This window comes from Ailuropoda melanoleuca, chromosome 11 (genome assembly GCF_002007445.2).
Source record: "Ailuropoda melanoleuca isolate Jingjing chromosome 11, ASM200744v2, whole genome shotgun sequence".
NCBI lineage: Eukaryota > Metazoa > Chordata > Mammalia > Carnivora > Ursidae > Ailuropoda > Ailuropoda melanoleuca.
Genome location: NC_048228.1, coordinates 16,140,617 through 16,165,138, shown reverse-complemented (window position 1 = coordinate 16,165,138; position 24,522 = coordinate 16,140,617). Strand labels below are relative to the sequence as shown.

Below are 24,522 nucleotides of genomic sequence, written 5' to 3'. Positions count from 1 at the left end.
ACACAGTCATCCTCTGGAGAGTTGTATTTTCTTATATATGTAGTTGATTCAAATGCCATCACTTTTGGAGAAACCCAGTTGAAAATCAAAGCAAAATTACTTTTATCTAGATATAACTTCAAAAGTTACCACAATATGCAAACGTTTAGAAAATTTATTTTATATTCATGTTATTGTAAAGGTAAATTTCTGTATTGTGTGGTTGTTAACCAAGGCATGGATTTCAGTCTCTCCTATTTTTAGGAACTGCAGCATTCTAATGAAAGTGATTTGTTTCCCTTTTATAGTTCAGGAATCTGCTTAACTTCCTGTCATTGCCATGACATTTGTTTGCAGACTTTCTTGTATACAAAATATTGAAATATTTAATAGGTTTTTTCATCAATAGAAATTTAATAAGTTTTTTCTTCCTAAAAAATGTGAAATGAAAAAAAGATGTGTTAAAGTAAAATAGTACTTTTAATTACTAGGATGAATTTAAATCAACCTTCCCCCCCCAATTAATAAGGATAGTGACAAAGTGATTTATTTAGTAATGATGTTTAATGCATTACTCTAAGCAGATGAACATTAATTTTTTTCTTTCATAGAATATTAATAAAAATATTTTTTAAGGAAAAACGGCACCATTTTTTGCTTCTTGAAATTGTATTGGTCATAAATTCTCTATTTAGAAAATATTTGATGTACAATCTAGAAAAACAATCCAGTGTTTAATTTTGTAAAGTAACTTAAATATATAAATGTCTGAAAATTAATGATAATTTATGTGGTAAAATGAAATGAAAAAAATTCAACTAGAATGGCATTGTCTACCTATTAATTATACAAATATTAAAGTTTCTCTTTAAGTTATTCAGTAGCTATTCTGCATATAAATTGGCCTGTTAATTTTACCAACATAATTGAATAAAGGAAGAATAGAACAGAGGATGGAGGCTATGAAATCAGTTTTGTTCAGAAATATTTAGTGCTTGCTATTGCCTAAGACCTGAGGTTATAACAACAAACAAAACAAATGCACTATGAACTTTCATGTATCCTACTGTTCAGTGAGAAAATCAAATAATTATGCGAAGAAATATCCATTGATAGACTATACAGCATACCTGAAAGACAAAAATGACATGAGAAGTTGAATGACAACGAGGAGCTAATTTAGAATGGGGTTGGTTTTTATGTAGAAATGCAGGAAGATTAAAAACTATCAGCACTACAACTTTCATAAAAATCTTTTAGGATTAACTTTTTAATAATGCACATTTTCTACTATTTTGTATTTCTCCTATTACAAAATAAGCATTTATTGTCAAATTCAAAAACTCAGAAAAAAACTAAGAATGTATGAATACACACACACACACACACACACACACACACACCCCTTATGAAACATGGTAATCAGTCTTGTAGAACAGTCAAGCTTCAATTTAGTTTAACTTTTTCTGATGAGGTGATATTTCAGTTAATTCTCTTTGGTACTGGATGCAAATCTTGGACTAATTTCTGCAGTCATTAACCAAAACTCATGTTAAAGTGGCTTCCTGTTAACATTCTATTTTGACAGCCTGAGAACTGCTGAATTTACCAGTGAAGGGGACTGGGGTCAGAGGGAGGTGTAGTGAACCAAGGAAATGGCTTGGGAAGTAGGGAAAGACACACATCTTGTCAAGAGTGGACCAGCAATAATGTAATATCTTCCTCATAGTGGAGAGCTAGCACATTTGTGAGATATTAGTGAAAAAAAGCAATGGAACAAATAATGACAATAATAGGTAATATTTATTGATATTTATCATGTGTCACGAATTACACTTGCGGCTTTATATTCTTTATTTTATTTGTCATCACTATATGGTAAATACTTTTATTTTTGGCACTCTATAGAGAAAGACACTAAGATTTAGAGAGTTTGAGTAACTTCTCAAAGGTGATTTAGGTGGTTAGTGGTTGTGGTAGGCTGAAAAATGCCACTCCAAAAGGCATCTACCTCCCAACCCCTGGAATCTGTGAATGCTACTTTAAATGGCAAAAAGAAAGGTCTTGGGAGATGTAATTAAGTTAAGGGTGTTGACGTGGAGATTATCCTTTATTATCCAAGTGCAATCACATGTATCCTTACAAGAGGAAGGCAGGGTGATGGTTTATACCCTGACACACAGAAGCAGAGATTGGAGTGATGTGGCCGCAGGTCAAGGAGTGCTGGCCTGTGGAAACTGGAAGATACAAGGAACAGATTGTCCCCTAGAACCTCACCAGGGAGCACAGCCTGTCGACACATTGATTTCAGTCCAGCGATATTAATATTGGACTTCTGGTCATTAGAACTGTGAAAGAAAAAAGTATTGTGCTGTTTTAAGGTTAGAACGTTGTGGTTTTGTTGTCATAGCTATAAGAAACTGGTAAGATACAGTTGTGAAATAAACCAGATGATGCTTCCAGAAATAGAGCTTTCAACCACTTACCAGATCATACATGTACCGTAGACATTATCGATTTTTCCTTAGCACTAAAAGCCAGAAGGAACATAATTAAGTAAAGGAGGTGTGTGTGTGTGTGTGCAAGCCCCATATATGTGTATATATATGTGTGTGTGTGTAATATATTATATACATGATAATTTATGAAGTCTCAAGGTCTTTAAAGTAACATCTTAATTTAATAATTTATGTACACACATCTGTTCACAAATATTATTTAGTTAATCCAAAGTAAGGGAAATTTCTATTCAGTGCTGTACCATACATTTATTATACTATATTCCTGAAGATAGTTAACTTTATAGTTATTAAAACTAGTTTGAATGTTAATCATTCCCTAAAGAGAAATACTTTCCTCCAAAGTTGGATTGGTACTTGCGAGAATATTAAAATTTATCTTTACTTAGTCTTGTTACTTTAAGTCTTTCGTAGCCCTTTAAAAGATTAGTTAGCCTGTTAACTGAGTTTTTTCATTCATTTTCCGTGGCTTAAGTCTACTTCCTTTCATCTGCTTCATTTTCATTGCACCCCATACTGTACCCTTTGCAGACAAATCCTGCACTGAAGTTTCCCTGAAACACATTGTGTGTTTGTGCAATTCTAAGTTTGGTTCTTGGATAATACAATTAACCTTGCTCTTTTTTTCCCCTCACCCCTCAGAAATACTTGTGGGGTTCCCCTCCTCTCTAATACTACCCAGCCCTTTCTCCTAGCAGCATCGTTGTTGGTTTTTCAGGATTATCAGCTATGACTGACTAAGTGAATAGAGTTAACTAAAATAAGAGGGAAAAAGCATTTCAAATAAAGGGAATAATAGATGCAATGGCTGGAGCAGAGACAGGAAAACAATTATTAGAAACTGAGGGTGTGGTGGCTGATGAGACAAAGCACATAGATAGGTTGAAACATATTTTGTTATGTGAGAATGTCTGGATTGTAAGTGTCATCCATTTTTCCTGTGTGTCCGAGTGCTTCATACCCTTTCCTCCCTTCCTGGTGTCAGGTTCAAAAATAAAGCCAGCCACATCTTCCAATACCCTACATCGGTTTGTGCAGTTTCTACAATTCAGTGATTTTTAACAGCAAGACACCTCAGTGGTCTATATATGAGATGGCTCTCTCGATGCACAGAAGCCAATATGAGTTAGACTTTCGATGACAATAAAACAATATAAAAGTAAAGGCTGAAAAATAAAAGGGATCATTCTGAAGAAAAAAAAAGTATTCATAGAATACTGATAACTGTGGGAGTACTTCTTATGGAAAACATGTTCCTTCTCTTTTGCCTGTGTATTTTTTTGTTACACCAAAGAGGATATATGATGGAGCATTTTTGGGGAAGAAAATCAATCAAAAATTATATGAAACTGTTCACCACCACTGTCACAACAACCACCACCACAAGAACAGCAAATCATTTTTAATACTTTTAGATACCATCCAGATTTGTTATTTGGAGGGACCGGACCTGATGGGGGTCATATGAATAGAGGAAGCGTCATGACACCTGATAATTTCTGAGCTTAGAGTGTGTGTAGTTTTGAATTCTTATCAACTGTAATAGTTTTATGGTCACTTTTTTTTTTCAAATTAACTAAATTCTCAGATTATCTGGCACTTTGAGAAACTCCTGCTTTCATTAAGAGGAGGACTTTTCATTCAAAGAAAATTATTCTATGGAATCTGACCACACTATCCAATTTCAAGTTTGTACTTCTCCTGAGTGAGGCAGCGTTGTTTATTATAGGCCCATATGCTAAGTGATTAACTGAAATGTGATAGGCTTGATGGCACATGGGAGGTGGGCAAAATAAAATCCATCGGAAAGCCTAGTATACTTGGAGTGTGTTCTGCTTCTCTGGTAGATACTTGTTTAATTTTGTGAGGGATGCATAGGTTTTTTGAAGCAGGTGTTTATCATTTATTCCACTGAAATTCTGAGCAGGGGAGGGAATGTGGGTGCTAAGACAAGGATGTGCTGAATGGGAGATACTTCATTCTCTGAAGTTACTGGTCTTGTCTCCAACTCTCAAACACAAAGTTTCCAACATCGAGCCTGTTGGAATATCTATGATAATTCATGAAGTCTAGAGTCTTAAAAGTAACACCTTAAATGTACCATGTAACTAAGTAAGAACTAGATGTATTTACAGTGCATTTGAAAATCCTGGGGTAAAAATAGGGTTACCCTTTGGCTAATGCTGCTCAGTGTTCTGTGGGGCCTCACTTGCCTGTAGCCCTGAGGTGTAGGCTGCTGTGCAATAATGATCAGTGTCCTGCTCACACAGGCCTGGGGAGGGGATTTTGCTGGTGTCATAACCTGGGGAAGATGTGTCTGATGGGAAATTGACCAGACAGAGGAGCCTAGACACTTGGTGCTGCCTGTTGCAAACATTTGCAATGTTTAAAAAATAAAAAAAACATTAAAAATTTCAACAGTATATTTGAACATACATCAGTTGCAATTGAGTTGTGGTTAGGAGTGTTGTGTGGACAGGAATTAGGGAGATGATTTTATTGAGAAGAAGAAGCAGCAAAGCTAAGACATTATTTCTTTGGGTATAGCTTAAGGGGTTGCCTCATTTGGGAAAGCCAAGTTGACTGTAGTGGGTTGTTCCTAAGTTTCACTTTCTTGAATTCAAGTGCATTGACCCTGACTTAGGTTTTGGTTTGCTTACAAAGGATACCAAGGCCTCCCTCTTTAATTACTTTGACAGTAATTTCCTATCTTGGACGGAAGCCCTCACGGTAACCATATATGCGTTTGCATACTGATGGTTCAGTCTTATGTCTCAGCAGAATTAACAGTGCTTCCTGAAGGTCACAAGATCCCTGCCTCCAGGGGTGGTAAAGAGACAGCTAAATGGATGATTAGGCTTTCCAGTTTCCAGAGGGCTACATCTTTCCTTTAAAACCTGTGAACCCTGTGTTAGGGAGGGCTTAGTGGTAGTTCTCCGTTCATCAGGAGCTCCCAGCCAGATGTGGGACCAGTGAGCAGTGTACATTCTGGGAGGGCAAAGCAAGGACATGCTCACTCTGTCTGCAGGAGTGATTTACCATGATAATGCAGGACCCTCTTATTAGGAATTAGTTAACAAAATTCAAGCTTTCACAAAGTATTATCAGTATGATACTGTACCATACTTTCACAAGATGTTACCCCTGGGGAAAACTAGCTTAAGAGTATAGGAAACATCTCTATTATTTCTTTCAACTGTATGCCAGTTGACAATAATCTCAATAACATTTTCAATTAAATAAGTGTTATCAGACCATCTGAATGCTCCTTACAAGCTGCCATCATTAAAGTGAGCAGACTCCAGGTGAGGTTCTCTATCTGTAGTGAATCTGAAAGTAGTCAGGGGGAAGAAGCAGGATAACCAAAATCTAGGGAAGATTTGCTAGGTGTCCTTTGTAGTAAAATCATGGTTCTGAGATTGCCTTTTTCCAACTTGGTAAAGCCTAAACAAGGTTTCTATCCTGTGATGTCACGATTCAGTTAAAGAATTTATCCTAAGGAAAAAGAAGACAGAATGGGGGGATGGGGAACCTGTATAAAGTAAATACTGAGTGTTGATTATAACAGTACATCGTAATTAAAATGAAGAAAGAAAATGGAACATCCAGCTGTAGGTAACTGTTAACTATATTGTGTTTGGGAAGGTGGACTGAAATGGAGCTGGGAGGCCGTTAAGGATATGGGCATTATGCACATCTTCACCAGGTAGAACCATGAACTTCTGAACGGGGCCACATCACAAAAATTCCAAGGATTTTGGAAGAATACCTGCAACTTGCTACAGTAAAAGACTTACTTAATGTGAGCTCTAGCAACCAGTTATGTTCAGCCAAGATTAGCTTTGAGATACCATCACCAATCAAAATGCTTTGTAAGCATATACAGATGTTCCCTTTTTGCTTTAAAAACCTCTGTCTGACTTTTGCTCCCTAGTGGCACATGGTTTGTGTTGCTGCCTAAATCTGCCCCAAACTGCAATTCTTTGTTCTGAGATGCTTTTGCTTAATTATTACCTCTTCACAATTTTAGGTTGACATTTGATATATATGGCGGAATATTATGCAGAATTTAAAATTCATGGCTAATAGTAATTTAGTAATATCATGAGATAAGGGCATATATTAAATGAAAAAAATTTAAAACTTGTATATGCAGTAGTATCAAAGTTTTCTCTAAAAATACGCATAGACTGAATGCTAGAAAGAAAATCACTAAAAAAAGTACCAGTGGTTATCTGTGGAAGATGGCAGTTGGGCATATTTTTTTCTGCTTTTGTGTAGGTCACAACTCTTTTAAATGAGTTTCCATCACTTTTTCAATAGGAAAGGAAAGATAACGATTCAAAATCATTACACCAGATATTGTGATTAGCAAAGTATGAGCAATCCATAACAATTATGAATTATTTTTTTCAAACAGTTTAAGTCCATACGGTAAAAAAAGGGCTCTAGTTCAACAATACTTTAATACTTAGAATATATTCTCCTTTCACAAGATTTACTCATTCTAAAATTCCAGTTAAAAAATTAATCACTGATAATATTATCTCATCTATAATTCTGTTTTTGCTACTTCATGGAATGTAGCCTATACTGAAAAATAAACAAGAAATGCCCCTTAAAGAAGGAAGGGAAGGAGAGAAGGAACAAGAGAACTTGTCATGTATCTTGCAGTGCGCTAGTTACTGTATATTCATTTTTTACTCTAATTGTAACAACTCCACAGGCTGATATACCTGGCTCTCATCCAGAATCTGTGAAATCTTACTTTTGAAAAGAATTCAATCCCACTTCGTTTTTGTTTCTATCAGAAAATATATGAAAAGGAGAAAATCAGAAGATAGATATTAAAGGAAGAGGGAAGTGGAAGCTGACCTAAAAAATCATAAAAATAGTCTCAAAAATTCACAAATTATCACAGTTTAGAATTAATTTATAAGGGGAGATGCAACTCTGAGGTTGTCTTTATGTCTAGTAAATATAATGATATTCATTTACAATAGTGATTTGTTTTCTTTATACTTTGTGAGAGAAAAGTTTGTAATAGTTAATGTTTAAATGGAGATTTTTTTTCCCCCACAAAAAATTACTCCTGGCTTTCTCCTCTAGAGGTTTTGGTGTGAGTAGATTTTGGTTGCTGTTTCTTAGCCTCCAGTAGATAGAAGAAATATGACTTTACAGGTATATGGATTTTAAAATTCCTTTTAACTGAACTGTTTCTTGTAACGATGGTTTAAATGACTGCGAAGATCCCTATTAAGACACAATATTTGTGATTTAAGTGTAGGATGATCTTTGTGGTTCTCTTATGCACTGGGAACACAGCATGGCCTTGGTTTTCTTTTGTTTGTTTTTTGTTTTTGTTTTAACTACAAAGTTTGGAGACATCCTCAGAGAGCATATCTATCTAGTTCAGTTTTCTAGAGATGAGGAATGGAAATTCTTCAAATTTTTTTTATATTAAGAACATATGTCTACTTAGAAAGAGTTGCACTGCTATTTGCAAATCCTTCCTACTATATCTACAAGGATGATTGGGCTTGTTGCATTATATACTGTAATACACTATTTTTGTTAATCTCTGAATGAAGTTTATATTCTTGATTCTTTTTTAAAAAATTTTTTATTATGTTATGTTAGTCACCATACAGTACATCCTTAGTTTTTGATGCAATGTTCCATGATTCATTGTTTGCATATAACACCCAGTGCATCATGCCGTACGTGCCCTCCTTAATACCATCACCGGCCTAGCCCCTGATTCTCTATCTGCCTGGTTTCTAGTTTGTCTTTGTAAAGTGATCTCAAAAATGCTGTCAGCCTGTTCATGAAGCAAAATATTATGAGTGTTTATATCTTTTGGCTTGGATTTTACTCTAATTTCTGACTTCTCATTGACTCTCAAAAAAGAGTACTTTAAACTGTAAATTTGGAAAGAAAATAGATGAGAAAGTTCAAAATCTGATGAAAGCCACAGTTAACAAGAAGAGCCATGACCACTTGAGCACAGAATTTCTCTCTTTCACTCTCTCTCTCTTTCTCTGTCTCATACACACACACGCACACACAGCCTTACCTGAGCACCTGGTGATGTATGGAAGTGTTGAATCACTATATTATACACTTGAAACTAATACTACACTGTATGTTAACTAACTGGAATTTAAATAAAAACTTAAAAAATATTATAAAAATAATAAATCTAAATAAGGAAATTCAAAAACAATGGAATTATATATAAAGAGTATTGAAGAAAATATAAACCAAACTAGAATTCTTTTTTTTTTAAAGATTTTATTTAATTATTCGACAGAGATAGAGACAGCCAGTGAGAGAGGGAACACAAGCAGGCGAAGTGGGAGAGGAAGAAGCAGGCTCATAGCGGAGGAGCCGGATGTGGGGTTCGATCCCAGAATCCTGGGATCACGCCCTGAGCCGAAGGCAGACACTTAATGACTGCGCTACCCAGGTGCCCCAAACTAGAATTTTATACACGGAAAATAAGTTCTTAAAATGAAGAGGAAATAAAGGCATTCCCACAAATACCTAAACTTACCGAGTTTGTCACCATCAGATTCATCTTATAGAAAAAGAGCATTCTTTTGTAGAAGGAAAATGATTTTTATTCAGAAATGTTGGTATAAAGGCATTAAAACCAACCGACAGAGTAATTGTTGCATAAATATAAGTGATATAACCTTGCAAAAATGTAACAGTAAGGTCTTCTGGGATCAAAGGAATTTGTAAGGAAATCATTACATTTAATAACAGTTCAGCAGGGTAGCTGGATACAAAATTGATATGTATCAAGCAACTCTATTATTTTTTACCAGGAACATACAATTTGAAATGAAACAACATAAGCTACCATATACATTAATATAAAAATATGAGGTAATTTGAATAAATCTAGCAAAGTTTGTGCAATGTCTTAAATGAGAAAAGTTGTAAAAGTTCTCTCAAGATTTACTTAAAAAATACCTAACTTATTAGGGGGATACAGCACATTCATGATTTTGGAAACATTATTCTATAAAAATATAAATTCTTCCCACAGTTAGGTGTAGATTCAGTGTAATTCCCAGTGTTTTTTGTGTGTATGAACATGTGTGTAACATATGACAAGCTGAGTCCAAAAGTTACATGGAAATGTAGAGGGCAGAAATGGCCAAGAGACTCTTGAAGATTAAGCTCTCAAAACTTGGGTTTATCAGTATAGATGAATTAAAAGATAGATAAATCGATATAGATAGACAAATAGATGATGAGACAGAGACGGAGACACAGAGATAACTGTGCTGGGACTAGAAAAGGTATCCATGGAGCATAATGCAAAGCCTGGAAGCAATCTCACATACTTATATACATTTGATTTAACATCATCTTTTTGATTGTTGACTTTTTCATGCAAATAAATGATTTGTGCTGAGCAAAAATCTGCGAGGGCATATAGATCCTGATTGTTGATTTTCATTTTATTGCCCAATTCAAGGTATATTTTGGTGTTTTCTGGTGAATCCATTAATTTTCCAACATTAATAAAATAATTTCAACAATCATGGGAAAGAAACTGTAAGATTTATATTTATTTAAGTGTTATCCAAGAGGGCCGTGATTCTTTATACTTCCAAATTACATTTTATTTATAAAAGTTTTATTGCTTTATTAAGAATGCCTGTGTGTAGGGGCACCTGGGTGGCTCAGTTGGTTAAGCTTCAGATCTTAATTTCGTCTCAGATCATGATCTCAGGGTGGGGGGGATCAAGCCCTGCCTTGGGCTCCACACTGGGCATGGATCCTGCCTAGGATTCTCTCTCCCTATCCCTCCACCCCTCTCACCACCCTTCCTCCCTTCCTCCCAACCCTTTGCATGTGGATGCTCGCATGCTCTCTNTCCCCCCCCCCCAAAAAAAAAAAAAAAAAAAAAAAAAAATTCCAAGTAAATTTTCCTTTCCAAGTAAAAGACCTTATTAGGCACATGGTTGCTAGATACAAAAATCTCGAATGAAAAAGGAACAAAATAAAAGCCAGTAGGACATTTATCCACATGAATTCAGATAAGTGATTATAAGAGAAGGCTGAGAAAATGTGCCATGAGGTGTAATAGGTAAACCAGTAAGACACTCCTTTCCTATTTCTAGGTTATAAGAGTTGATAAAAAATGCACACGCATTAACAATTAAGTAAAAATTTCTAAGCATTACGTAAAGCAAAATAAAAAGTACTTTTTGCTATGTATTGTTTATTAATATTCAGAAGCACAGAATTGACTTGAGTTTATGGCATTGTGGTACTACATATTTTATTTACTCATGATTTTTCTTTGTTAATTTATTCTGTTTTTGTCTTTACCCTTCATCCTTCAACCCCAGTACCATTTCCTCTTCCACATAAGCATCCTTTCTGATGATTTAAATGTTTTCTTTCAATGCATTGCCAAGTTTATTTTCTTATGTGTGTATTTATGACAATATGGACCATTAATTTATGTTTTTGGTAAGTTTACAGACACATTTTGCTATAATTCTCTTTGTTTCTTTTTAAATTCAAGATCATGTATTTTGTTCATGTGTCTACATTCAACATCTACAAATAGTTCATTTCTTCTCATCACTGTGTAGTATCCTATTATACATATATAACAAATTCTACTTCAGTGTTGTCCCCATAATAGACATCTAGGTAGCCTTCTGCTATTTATTAAAAAAAGAAGAAGGAAAAAAAAAAAAGAATATTGTAGTAGACATCCTTATGTATGTCTCCCATCCCCCTCTAGAAGAGTTTTCTAGAAACATTGTTTAATTTTATTTTTTTTGAAAACATGCCAACATTTACACAGTTGAGTAATTCTTTACTGAAAGTTAAGATATATTCAAAGAAAGGTGGAAGTAATTAAAAAACAAACAAATAAGAAAGAAAAAGATCATGTAGACAGACATAATGAGAAAATAGTAAGATAAGACAAGTTGCTAATATACTATTTGGAGTTATCTAGAAAGAGCAACAGAGTATGTAAGTAAACAGTAAGTATCTGTACAGAAAACAAAAACAAAACACATATTAAAAAAATAAGAGGGAAAGATGTTAAAGGATGTCTGTCTATATAAAATAGTGAAGTATGTGATGGGAGAAGGAAACAATTAGAACACAACAAAAATTCAAATTATAAATTAACTGTATCTAAGGAAATGTATTTTTTCTTTCTAAAGTAATTGACACCAAAACAATAAAAATCCCATAGGTTAAATCTAATGATACCCAAAGACAAGAGTGGCAGTTTCTCTTAAAAAAAAAAAATCCTGGTGGGGGACAAAAAAGACCCTCATATTCAAATTAGCTATTATAAAAGATTTTATTGCTAATTAGATTCAAATATGTGTAAAAGTCAAAGGGGGTCAAAATTTGGTTAGTTCAGCTAAAAGAATATAATTTTAAAAAATTCATACTGTCAAAAATAAAATTTTAAAATGAAATGTTAAAATGAACATTGGCACAAAGATATTCTATTAGGCTAAAATGAAATAAATAATAAAAATGAATTTAATTTTAATTATATAAGAATCTTTTAGAGTCAAATTAATAATATGTTTAATATATAATATACCTACTATAATACAAGCATATCAATATCCATTCTATAATATATTAATAATTTATGGGGTTAAATTAACATTTTAAGTATGTGTAATATGTACTATATTTTGTATTAAGATTGATGAGAAAATAATGAGTTTCTTAAAAATTGAAAACATAAAATGAAAATTAAAAAAAAAAAGGAAATGCAGTATTGGTTTATATGTGTGTTTTCCAAACTATGGTTCATGGTCTCCTTAAAGCCTACTGAAATAGTAAAATTAGAAACTTTATCACTGTTAAGAGTTTTGGGGGACATATAATGTTTTTAAAAATCTCCTTCAAACCTAGAATACCTCTTCATAAATGTAGAGGAGAAAGAAAGAACATAATTTTATTTTATTTTTTTTTTTTAAATTTTGTTTTATTATATTGTGTTAATCACCATACAGTACATCCCCAGATTCCGATGCAAAGTTTGATGCTTCATTAGTTGCGTATAACACCCAGTGCACCATGCAATACGTGCCCTCCCTACTACCCATCACCAGGCTATCCCCTTCCCCCACCCCCTCCCCTCTGAAGTCCTCAGTTTGCCTCTCACAGTCCATAGTCTCTCATGTTTCATTCCCCCCTCTGATTACCCCCCTTTTCTTTATCCCTTTCTTCCCCTACCGATCCTCCTAGTTCTTATGTTCCATAGATGAGAGAAATCATATGATAATTGTCTTTCTCTGCTTGACTTATTTCACTTAGCATTATCTCCTCCAGTGCCGTCCATGTTGCAGCAAATGTTGAGAATTCGTTCTTTCTGATAGCTGAGTAATATTCCATTGTATATATGGACCACAGCTTCTTAATCCAGTCATCTGTTGAAGGGCATCTCGGCTCCTTCCATGATTTGGCTATTGTGGACAATGCAGCTATGAACATTGGGGTGCATATGGCCCTTCTCTTTACTACGTCTGTATCTTTGGGGTAAACACCCAGTAGTGCAATGGCTGGGTCATAGGGTAGTTCAATTTTTAACTTTTTAAGGGACCTCCACACTGTTTTCCAGAGTGGCTGTACCAACTTGCATTCCCACCAACAATGTAGGAGGGATCCCCTTTCTCCACATCCTCTCCAACAATTGTTGTTTCTTGCCTTGTCTATCTTTGCCATTCTAACTGGCGTAAGGTGGTATCTCAGTGTGGTTTTGATTTGAATTTCCCTGATGGCTAATGATTTTGAACATTTTTTCATGTGTCTGTTAGCCATTTGTATGTCTTCATTGGAAAAGTGTCTGTTCATATCTTCTGCCCATTTTATGATTTGTTTATTTGTTTCTCGTGTATTGAGTTTGAGAAGTTCTTTGTAGATCTTGGATACCAGTCCTTTATCTGTGGTGTCCTTTGCAAATATATTCTCCCATTCCGTGGGCTGTCTCTTAGTTTTTTTGACTGTTTCCTTGGCTGTGCAGAAGCTCTTTATCCTGATAAAGTCCCATAAGTTCATTTTATCTTTTATTTCTCTTGCCTTTGGAGATGTGTCGTGAAAAAGGTTGCTCTGGCCGATGTCATAGAAGTTGTTGCCTATGTTCTCCTCTAGAATTTTGATGGATTCCTGTCTCACATTGAGGTCTTTCATCCATTTGGAGTTTATTTTTGTGTATGGTGTGAGAGAGTGGTCAAGTTTCATTCTTTTGCATGTAGCTGTCCAATTTTCCCAGCACCATTTATTGAAGAGACTGTCTTTTTTCCACCGGATGTTTTTTCCTGCTTTATCAAAGATTAGTTGCCCAAAGAGCCGAGGGTCCATTTCTGGGTTCTCTATTCTGTTCCATTGGTCGATGTGTCTGTTTTTGTGCCAGTACCATGCTGTCTTTGTGATCACAGCTTTGTAGTACAGCTCGAAATCCGGCATTGTGATGCCCCCAGCTTTGTTTTTCCTTTTCAACAGTTCCTTGGAGATTCGGGGCCTTTTCTGGTTCCATACAAATTTAAGGACTATTTGTTCCAGTTCTTTGAAAAATGTCCTCGGTATTTTGATCGGGATAGCATTGAAAGTGTAGATTGCTCTGGGTAGTATGGACATTTTAACTATGTTAATTCTTCCAATCCATGAGCATGGAATATTTTTCCATCTTTTTATGTCTTCCTCAATATCTTTCAAAAGTGATCTATAGTTTCTAGCATATAGGTCCTTTACGTCTCTGGTTAAGTTAATTCCAAGGTAACGCATGGTTTTTGGTGTTATTGTAAATGGGATGGATTCCCTAATTTCTCTTTCTTCAGTCTCGTTATTCGTGTATAGAAATGCAACTGATTTCTGGGCATTGATTTTGTATCCTGCCACCTTACTGAATTGTTCTATAACTTCTAATAGTTTGGGAGTGGATTCCTTTGGGTTTTCCATATAGAGTATCATGTCATCTGCAAAGAGAGACAGTTTGACTTCTTCTTTGCCGATTTGGATACCTTTGATCCCTTTTTGTCTTCTGATTGCTGTTGCAAGGACTTCTAGTACTATGTTGAATAATAGTGGCGAGAGTGGGCATCCTTGTCGTGTTCCTGATCTTAAGGGAAAGGCTTCCAGCTTTTCCCCATTGAGAATAATGCTTGCAGTAGGCTTTTCATAGATGGCTTTTATGAGATTGAGAAATGTACCCTCTATTCCTACACTCTGAAGGGTTTTAATCAGGAAAGGATGCTGTATTTTGTCAAATGCTTTTTCTGCATCAATTGAGAGGATCATATGGTTCTTGAGTCTTTTCTTGTTGATATGATGTATCACATTGATTGATTTGCGAGTGTTGAACCATGCTTGCATCCCAGGTATGAATCCCACTTGGTCATGATGGATAATCCTTTTAATGTACTGTTGGATTCTATTAGCAAGGATCTTGTTGAGGATTTTGGCATCCATATTCATTAGAGAAATCGGTCTGTAATTCTCCTTTTTGAGGGGGTCTTTGCCTGGTTTGGGGATCAAGGTAATATTAGCCTCATAGAATGAGTTTGGTAGCTTTCCTTCTGTTTCTATTTTTTGAAATAGCTTTAGGAGAATAGGTATTATTTCTTCTTTGAATGTTTGGTAGAATTCCCCAGGAAAACCGTCTGGGCCTGGAGTTTTATTATTTGGAAGGTTGTTTATCACTGACTCAATTTCTTCATAGTTAATTGGCCTATTTAAGAAATCTATTTCTTCCTGTTTCAGTCTTGGTAGTTTATAGGTTTCCAGGAAGGCCTCCATCTCTTCCAGATTGTTTAGTTTTTTGGCATATAGCTGTTGATAAAAGTTTCTAATAATCCTTGCAATTTCAATGGTGCTGGTCGTGACCTCTCCCTTTTCAGTCATAATTTTAATAATCTCAGTCCTTTCTCTTTGTTTTTGGACAAGTTTTGCCAGTGGTCTATCAATTTTATGGATTCTCTCAAAGAACCAGCTTCTAGTCCTGTTGATCTGCTCTACTGTGGTTCTGGTCTCTAATTCATTGATTTCTGCTCTAATCTTGGTCAACTCCTTCCTTGTCAGTGGGTTAGGCCTGTCCCTCTGTTGCTGTTCCAGTTTCTTGAGGTGAGAATATAGAAACTGCATTTTAGATTTTTCTATTCTTTTGAGTGAGGCTTGGATGGCTATGTATTTCCCCCTTAGGACTGCCTTTGCAGTATCCCATAGGTTTTGGACCGTTGTGTATTCATTCTCGTTGGTCTCCATAAATTGTTTAATTTGTTTTTTGATTTCCTGGTTTATCGAGTCATTCTTGAGCAGGATGGTTCTTAGCCTCCAAGTGTTTGAGTTTCTTCCAGGTTTTTCCTTGTGGTTGAGTTCCAATTTCAGAGCGTTGTGGTCTGAGAATATGCAGGGGATAATTTCAATCTTTTGGTATTGGCTGAGACCTGTTTTGTGTCCCAGAGCATGATCTATTCTTGAGAATGTTCCATGGGCATTTGAATAGAATGAGTATTCTTTGGTTCTGGGGTGTAGTGTTCTATATATATCTATGAGGTCCAACTCGTCGAGTATGGCATTCAAAGCCTTTGATTCTTTGCTTAGTTTTTGCCAGGGTGTTCTGTCTATTTCTGATAGTGGGGTGTTGAGGTCCCCTACTATTACTGTGTTCTTATCTATATGTCTCTTTATTTTGGTTAAGAGTTGGCTTGTGTATCTTGCTGCTCCCCTGTTGGGGGCATATATATTAATAATTGTCATATCCACTTGTTGAATACTTCCTTTAAGAATAATATAGTGCCCTTCTGTATCTCTCTCTATGGCCTCTAGTTTAAAATCCAGTCTATCTGATATGAGAATTGCTACTCCAGCTTTCTTTTGAGGTCCATTTGCGTGGAAGATGGTACTCCATCCCCTTACTCTAAGTCTGAATGCATCTTTGGGTTCAAAATGAGTCTCTTGTAGACAGCAAATGGATGGGTCATGTCTTTTTATCCAATCTGCAACCCTGTGGCGTTTTATGGGAGAGTTTAAGCCATTTAGATTGATAGAGATTATTGACAGATATGATTTTAATGATGCCATTTCTCTTTAAAGTCTTTGTATCGGTTGTGACTTGCTGCTCTGTATCACTCTTGGGGCCTTTTTACCTTTATAGAGCCCCCCTTAATATCTCCTGTAGGGCTGGTTTCGTGGTTACGAAATTGGTTAATGATTGGCGATTTTGGAACGTCTTTATTTCTCCATCAATTCTGAATGACAGCTTTGCTGGATAAAGGATCCTTGGCTGCATGTTTTTCTCTGAAAGAGCTTTAAAAATGCCCCCCCAAGCCTTTCTCTCATTCCAGGTCTCTGTAGACAGGTCTGACGTAATCCTGATACCTTTGCCTTGGTACGTGAGAAATTTCTTTGCCCTGGCCGCTTTCAATACTGTATCCTTGGATCTAATATTTGCGAATTGCACTATGACATGCCGTGGCGTAGGTTTGTCCTGGTTGAGCTTGGATGGGGTCCTCTCTGCCTCTTGGACACGAATGCTTGTTTCCCTTGCTAGATTAGGGAAGTTTTCAGCTACAATTTGTTCAAATATCTCTTCTAGACCTCTGTTTTTCTCCACCCCTTCAGGGATGCCGATGATTCTGACATTGGATCGTTTCATAGAGTCAGTAATCTCCCGTAATCTACATTCGTGGGCGTGGATTTTTTTAAGACCAGCTTCTATTTTCGTTTTTTCTTCTACTAACCCATCCTCCAATTCGCTAACGCGTTCCTCTGCCTCGGTGACCCTGGCCGTCAGAGCCTCTAGTTTTGACTGTATTTGGCCCATAGAATTTTTAATTTCTGTCAGATTCGCTCTCATTTCTGCCCTTAGGGATTCTATATTCTCAGCAACGCTTTCTCTGATGCTTTTTTCAAGTTTACTCATCATCTTGACCATTGTTGCTCTGAATTCCATTTCTGATAATTGGGATACATCCATATGTATTAATTCTGTGGCCGAGGCCAATTCTGTGGCAGAGGCCACAGACTCATTATCTTTTCTTTGCTGGGGGGGACTTCTCCTTCTCGTCATTCTGATGAAGAGAGATTGCAGGGTTGTCCAGAGCCCAAGTGTTGACTGGGACCCAGGCCGTGCGCCCTTGTTTTATAGAGATCTTAGGGATGTGGGCTTCTTCCTTAAAGAGTTTATTTATTTATTTGAGAGAGAGAGAGACAGTCAGCAAGAAAGGGAACCCAAGCAGAGGAGTGGGAGAGGAAGAAGCAGGTTCCCGGTGGAGAAGCCCGATGAGGGACTCCTTTCCGGAACGTTGTAAACACACCCTAATCCGAAGACAGGTGCTTGGTGACTGCGCCACTCAGGCGCTCCGGGTTGTGGGCTTCTTGATTTTTCAGCCTGCCTTCTGGGGGAGGGGCCTGCCTGCCGGTACTCAGAAAACCCTGTTTGGGTAGAGTCTCTGTGTCCCTTGCGAGGGGGGATGGGGATGGGCACCCTGTGAGCCGGTATTTCCGGGCTTTTGTTCTCTGGCGGCTTTCCCTGGCGGTTTGCTATGCCTCTTCTGAGAGAGCAGCAGCGGCTGAAATTCAGCCTCTGTCTCAGAACAGAGGGATCGCGGATCGTTCTCCACTGATGTTCTGGCCACTTTAACTCTGTTTCTGTTGGTGCTGCTCAACCCTGCAGCATCCCGGGCTGTGCGCCCCACACCCGGCGTCCCAGCCCTCACTTCCAGGGCCGGCACGTCTCTGTCCTTTGTGTTTCCAACCCCGCCCGCCGCCAGCCGCCCCGCGCGGGCTCCCGGAGCTCCCCGTCTCAGTCTGGTGTCTCACGGGTGCTGACCGCGAGTCCGCCTGCTCCCCCGTGCAGGTGGCCCTCCAGCCGCCAGCCGCCCCGCGGACGCTCCCGGAGCTCCCGGTCTCAGCCTCGATCCAGTGAGCACACCGGAGCTCCGGAGCTCCGTGAGATGCTTGGTGGTGCACGCTCCCGGCTCACGGACTCAGTCTGCCGTTTCCAGAGTGCGGGTCCGCGGTCCGCCCGCTCCCCGGTGCAGGTGGCCCGCCAGCCGCCCTGCGCGCGCGCTCCTGGAGCTCGCGTTCTAAGTCTGTTGTCTCGCGGGTGCCGTCCGCGAGTCCGCCTGCTCCCCCGTGCAGGTGGCCCGCCAACCGCCAGCCGTCCCGCGTGCGCTCCCGGAGCTCCCTTCTCAGCCTGCTGTCTCAAGCGTGCGGGTCCGCGGTCTGTCCGCTCCCCCTTGCAGGTGGCTACCGCTTCCCGGCGCCCTGACACGGCGGCTCCCTCCCCCTTCTGTTTAGCTTCCGATATCTGTGCGCGGTTTCACGGCTCCCCGCTTCGTACCTCGATACTCAGCGCTGGAGATGTTCATTTGTAGAGATCCAGATGTATCTTCCTGCGTCTCAGGCTGATTCCGTGGATATTCCTGCTGGTCTGGTACCTATCCAGCTCAACTCAGGGGACCGGCTGAAAAAGGTGTCCCCTACTCCTCCGCCATCTTAACCTCCCCCAGAAAGAACATAATTTTAAAATTGCATAAGCAGTGTGCCAGAATGTCAGGCGTATCCCTGGTAATCTCCAAAGTATTGCAAAGACAGAGAAATCCCACTCTTGAATATAACCAAGGAGATCAGCCCATCACATATATATTCTCAAGATAAACGATAATGAGTTATCAACTAAGAGGACTTGACAGCACCATTTGTCACACAGAGTTCACCCTAAATTAATTTGGTAGCTGGGGTGAATATCTATGTTAGCTGATTGGCTTTATCTAAAAGAACAACAAACTTCTCATTTTTGTATGACAGGAGGTAATTTTGCAGTTTAGAGTGAGGTCCCCACTGCATTTAGGTCCCTACCCTCCACAGAAACTGGGAGAGAGACACTCTTTTCCTTGATGTTTGTACTTCGAAGAAATGGTTCCCACTCCTAGTGAAAGTTATTCTGGGGTCTGAAAGCTGGTAACAGGCTTATTTAGCTTTTAAAAAGATGTATCAGAGAAATTTCAGTTACAAGGTTTTAAAGTAAATAAGAAAAAGGAAGGTCTCTTTCTTTATTTTCAACAGAGATAATTATTTTTAATTTGTATTTGCTGTTATAGAATCTACATTGAATAGACAGAAAATTCAGCGTTTTTTTTTGAAAATTATACATTTAAACTTCATATAGAAGAAATCTCACTATGTCTTTCTATATATATATATTTTTTTCCAGACAAAAACATGGTATAATCAAGTGATATCATTGGAAAACCATTAAAAATAAATTAGTTAAAAATTTAGTCTAATATATTTATAGCAGCCTTGTATTTATATGACAATATATATTTATTATGCACATTATATATATAAGTAGGGACTGAAAATATATTTATGATAAAACAATATTAAAGGTCATATTCTCTTTTTTTCTGAAAGAAAACCATCATAATTCACATTTACTTGGAAATTCATATGCTTCAAGAAATCAATGTACTTCAAGAAATCGGAACTAATGTTTCTAATTCAAAATATGAATTAAGACTAGCATGAACTTAAAATTAAGACTAAATACATGTATAATTTTCTTTCCTTTTTACTCAGAGAAAATTTTCAAGTTAAAATGGTACATTTACTAGGTGTGTACTACCAGTTGCTTAAAATTTCAACTCATTTTTTACTCTAGCACCGTGCCAGTGATAGCACCATTAAAAATAGTCTCAGATTTTGATTATAGAATTATGACAAGCACAGCGCAGACTATGAAACTTCTCCTATTGCTGATTTATGTTAATAGAGAGGAACAGTTACTGTTTGTCAAATCTGAAGTTTTTTTAAGTTGCACAATTGAAAATACTCTGAATTTTCACTGAGACAATTTTGTAAATGGCTATTTCTCTGGGATCATGAATAATGATATCCAAATTGTGACATACACTTACTGAATTCTTTTTTTTCTTTTTGTTTTCTCAGTAATAAAACAAATTTTATTAAGTTATTTATATACAATAAAATTGACCCATTGTAAGTATACAGTTTGATGGATCTGGGAAACCGTCTGGAAACATGTACCCACCAACATCACAACTGAGATGTAGACAAATTCCATTTCCCCAAAAAGCGTTCTCCTTCTTTGCAGTGGTTACTTCCTCGCACCCTTGGTGCCGGGGAAGATGACTCTGCTCTCTGTCACTGCAGTTTCCCTTTTATAAAATTTTATATAAATGGACTTACATTGTCTTTTGTAGTTTACTGCTTTCAGTTAGTGTAATGTCTAAGATTTATCCAGGTTGTTGTATGTATTATTTTTTCTTTCCTTTTCATCACCGTGTAATATCCTACAGTATGTTGACCCACAGTTTGTTTTTCTGTTCACTAGTAGATGGACATTTGGGTTACTTGCAGCTTTGGTTTATTCTGAATAAAGCAGCTATGAATATTCACGTCTACATCTGTGTAAACGTATACTTTCATCTCTCTTTGATAAGTACCGAAGCATGGAATTGCTGGTTTGTACAGTATGTGTATCTTTTACTCTATATAATACAGCTATAGTGTTTTCAAAAGTGGCTAACAGTTTGGATGCCCATTAGCCTTGTGTGAAAGTTTCCCTTCCTCCCCATCCTCACCATACCTGAGGATTTTAACCATAGCCATTTTAGTGTTTGCATGTTTAGTTGTCTTTCATTATCCTAATTTGTATATTTCCTGATGGCTACTGATGTTTAGCATCTTTTCACACGAAAATTTGTCATTATTTATCTTCCTTTGTGAAGTGTTTGTATGCATCTTTTTGATTTTTTTTAATTAGCCCATACTATTATTTTTGTAAGAGCTCTTTACATATCTTGTATAGAAACCCATTGTTGGATCTGCAAAAAATTTCCCAGTCTGTATTTTGCTTTTTTCTTTCCTTAGCTTTGTCCTTCAAAAAGCAAACATTTTTAATGTTGATGAAGTTTATTAATTTTTGTACATTTTATTTTTTCTCTTGTTTATAAAAAATCTTAGCCTGATCTAATTCTCAAATATTTTCTCCAGTTTTTTCTTACCTTCTACATTGATGTCTGCATATGAGAGTAAAGATACATATTCTTTTTTATGTTAAGATATTTTTTATTTTAGAAAATTTTAGGTAAATCCACAGGAATTTAAGTAGACTTATTTTAGGAAAAGGCAGTGTATTGAATTAAATATATTGCCAGTAAGTCTAATCAAGAGTGCCATTTTGCCTATTACTTTTCTTAAAACAAGTTTTGACCATTTATGTTCTCATAATTGTAAGAAATACATATTCCAGTATAGTTCTCTTTGGGAACTGTTCTAGCCAAAGTAAATTGATGAGAACTGTAATCATGTAAAGAGATTGATAATAACATAAAATCACTTAGGGTTAATTTACATAGAAAAGTAGCCTTAATAAAACTGTAGGGACTGGTGAGTACTACCTATAGATTACCTCTTCCATATTCTTTTTCCAGAAATTTTCTGTAGTGCTATATTTTCCCAAAGGTCTCTTTGTAAATAAACTCTAATTTAAAGAAATATCCATGCTACTGTGTCTTAACTATGATATTATGTAAGGCTGTTATCACTGAGAATTTATTTGGTGGTTTCTTTTTTCCTACATTTTTGTGACTTAGATCTTTCAAGAAATGGTACCTTAATTTTCTTCCAAATGCATTTATGATCCCTAAGTAGATATGACAGTACATCTCATAACAAGGTAACTTACAGATTTCTTAAATAGTATGATTTACACATCAACACAAGCTGAATTTTTTTTGACATGAGGTATTCATAAAATATGGAGATTTTATTATTGTCAAATTTTATAATACATATATATTTCCTATAGTAGAGAAGTGATATAGTATATAGGAAATTTATTAATTAATTATTTGTGACTATCTAATAATAACGGATGAAGAAAAGAGAAGTCCTCCTTTTCTCTGATGAATGGTAAATTCATAACCATATTTGTAGTATATTGTATTTTCCAGAGATGGCCACATATCCCTTCTCATTTGCTATTCTTACAGTGTGACTGGCACTCTTGATCCCAGGAGGTGGGATTTATGTTCCTTCCTCTTGAATGTGGGTTGGAATAGTGTTTGTCTTCATAGAAAATGATGGAAGCAAATTCTATGTGATTTCAATGCTAGATCTTAAAAATGTTACAGTTTCTATCTGGCTTTCTCTCTGTCAGGACGCATGGAGATGGAACTCAGTCACTACGCTGTGGAGAAGCCTGACCCAGCCTATCTGGAGAGACCACACAGATAGGAACTGAGGTTTTCAGGTGATGGCCACTATCAACCATTAGATTTGTGAGTAAATTATCCTTCAAAATATTTTAGGCCTCGGTATTTGGGTTTCATGCATGAAGCTCCAGACATTGTGGAGCAGAGACAAGCTATCTCTGCTGTGCCTGTGTGAAATTCTGACCACAGAATCAATGGTTGCTTTATGTAATTATGTTTTATTATAATTTCTTATATAGGATTAAGTGACTGGAATGATATTTTTATATTTTTAAAGAAGTGAGTATATTTTAGAATAATATAGTGCATAATAGATCAGACACTGCTTTTTATCATTCATGAGGCTTGACCATAAAGTTAATTTATGTCTATGTATTAGTATGTTTCACCTCACTAATAGTCCATTTAGGTCAATTGTATTAGGTTTAAAATTTTTCTAAATTGGTCTTAGCAGTAGAATTAACAATATGAAAGAAGCTCCTATACCATATAGAAAAGAATTGGGCACCTCCATTCTGTTTTCCAGAGTGGCTGTAGCAGCTTGCATTCCCACTGACAGTGTAAGAGGTTTCCCCTTTCTCCACATCCTCGCCAATGTTTGTTGGTTCCTGTCTTGTTAATTTTAGCCATTCTAACTGGTGTAAGGTGGTATCTCACTGTGGTTTTGACTTGTATTTCCCTGATGCCAAGCGATGGGAGCACATTTTCTCATGTGTCTGTTTGCCATTTGTATGTCTTCTTTGGAGAAATGTCAGTTCATTTCTTCTGCCCATTTCTTGACTGGATTATTTGCTTTTTGTCATTGTTGTTGTTGAATTTGAGAAGTTCTTTATAGATCTTGGATACCAGCTCTTTACCTGTAATGTTATTTGCAGATATCTTCTACCGTTCCATAGTTCCATAGGTTGCCTTTCATTTTGTTGATTGCTTCCTTTGCTGTGCAAAAGATTTTTATCTTGATGAAGTCTCAATAGTTCATTTTTGCTTTTGTTTCCCTTGCCTTTAGAGATGTGTCTTGCAAGAAGTTGCTGTATCCAAGGTCAAAAAGGTTGCTGCAGGGGCGCCTGGGTGGCACAGCGGTTAAGCGTCTGCCTTCGGCTCAGGGCGTGATCCCAGCGTTATGGGATCGAGCCCCACATCAGGCTCCTCTGCTGTGAGCCTGCTTCTTCCTCTCCCACTCCCCCTGCTTGTGTTTCCTCTCTTACTGGCTGTCTCTGTCTCTGTCGAATAAATAAATAAAATCTTTAAAAAAAAAAAAAAAGGTTGCTGCCTGTGTTCTCCTCTAGGATTTTGATGGATTCCTGTCTCACATTTAGGTCTTTCATCCATTCTGAGTTTATTTTTGTGTATGGTGTAAGAGAATGGTCCAATTTCATTCTTCTGCATGTGACTGTCCAATTTTCCCAGCACCATTTATTGAAGAGATTGTCTCTTTTCCATTGGATATTCTTCATTTGCTTTTTCTATAGAGTAGTAATTTCTCAACTTTGGCTGTATATTAGAATTCCTGAGAGGGAATATCTGTGAGTGGCACCCAATTAAATGGTTTTAATGTAGAGACAAGGATGAGAATCATTGCTTTTCATTTTTTCATATCTCAGAGTTTTTATAGGCCCCCTGAGTTATTAATATGGCTTTAATGAACAGATAAGAATAAGGATCTTAGAATATTTAAATTGGAATATTCAGTTAGAAATTAATTAGGAATCAATTAGAAATTAAAAATTACCATGATTTATTGTTCACTTTCACTACACTTTTTATACAAA

General features: G+C 36.7%; 1 long non-coding RNA gene across 1 annotated transcript in view; it reads left to right on the top strand.

Moving 5' to 3' along the window:
- LOC109489507 overlaps positions 1 to 23,924 on the top strand; it is a 41,484-nt gene extending 17,560 nt beyond the window's left edge. Inside the window, exons 4-5 of the long non-coding RNA XR_004628727.1 lie at positions 22,699 to 22,819; positions 23,760 to 23,924. This is a non-coding gene — a long non-coding RNA (uncharacterized LOC109489507). The remainder of the gene's footprint in view (positions 1 to 22,698; positions 22,820 to 23,759) is intronic.
- The last annotated feature ends 598 nt before the right edge of the window (positions 23,925 to 24,522 follow it).